Below are 1,311 nucleotides of genomic sequence, written 5' to 3' on the forward strand. Positions count from 1 at the left end.
GTCATTGTCCCACGGGACTTTTCAAGTCATTTAGGGATAGGTATGAGGGCATTATGGTCCAAAACTGCATTATTTAAATATTGAAAGTTGAATAATTCTATTTACACTTAATGAATATCTCGTTTCACTCATTTGTAAAAGATATTTTGCCTAATATATAAGTACTCATATAGATATGAAAGTGTAACACGAAATTTAATGTTTAAAACTAGTTAATAAAAGTTTACTTGAAAGAGATGAGCTCATGATAATACACTTTTGAAGTTTGACTCTCCTCTAATTTCATGAAAATTTGGGGATCCTCCAATTCACTTTGAACCGTTATTTCTAAAATGTACTCGCATGTTCTAATAATGTTCCATTTTGTTTGAATCAAAAATTAATAATTTTTTATATTTAATTGCAAAAAACAATGTGCAAGTGATTGCGATAGTGGACCAGAGGAAGTCCTAGCATGGTGGTGGCATCAATGGTTGCAATGTTGTGGTAGAGATAATGACAATAGGAATAGTATTAGTGATAATGACAATAATGATTGGCTAATGGCAACGATAATAGTAATAACCGTAGGGATAGAGTGGTGAAGTTAGTAAGAATATTTTAAAAATGTCTTTCACATCCAAAAAGTGGAAACCTTTTTACTTAGCCTTCGTTTGGTAATGACTTTTTTAGTTAGTTTTTTTAATTTTTTTGACTTTTTTAGCCTGAGACTTTCTTATTCGTTCTGTATTCTTGATTGGTTTTTTTGGCTTTTTAGGTTTGAAATAGTGATTTTTTTTTGGTGTTTTTTTAATTTTTTGACTTTTTTTTTGTCCTTTTGTAATTATTTAGCCCCACATGTTTACCAAACACCACCTTAGTCAACTCATTTTTTGTTGGCAATAGAAAATATTTGTTTATTATTTTTAAAAAGAAAAAACATTTGTTTATTGACCTTTGTTTTTGTTGTACCAAAACAAATTCGAAAATACAAATTTATTATTTTTTTTTGGCAAAACGTTTTTGGCTAATTTACTGATGTTGACAAATCTTGGCCTTAATCTTTGGCCTTTCAAAATGATAAGGACTCCTATTTGGATGGAAACAAGTTACAATTTTTTGAGAGATACTCTCTCGGCGGATATATGATCCTGCATTTATTCGTTTTGGGAGGCTGTTTTGATTTGATTATATACACTTTCCCCATGGTAAGGAATCGTGTACCTCGAAATAGTTGGACTTGATATTTGTTAACAAAGATTGCGCTTCAATTCATTTTGGATTATCTAAATGATGTTGTTGCTGTTTAGAATTGATCACCTGTATACAATT

This window comes from Camellia sinensis, chromosome 9, assembly GCF_055761805.1.
Source record: "Camellia sinensis isolate YWXY chromosome 9, ASM5576180v1, whole genome shotgun sequence".
Lineage (NCBI taxonomy): Eukaryota > Viridiplantae > Streptophyta > Magnoliopsida > Ericales > Theaceae > Camellia > Camellia sinensis.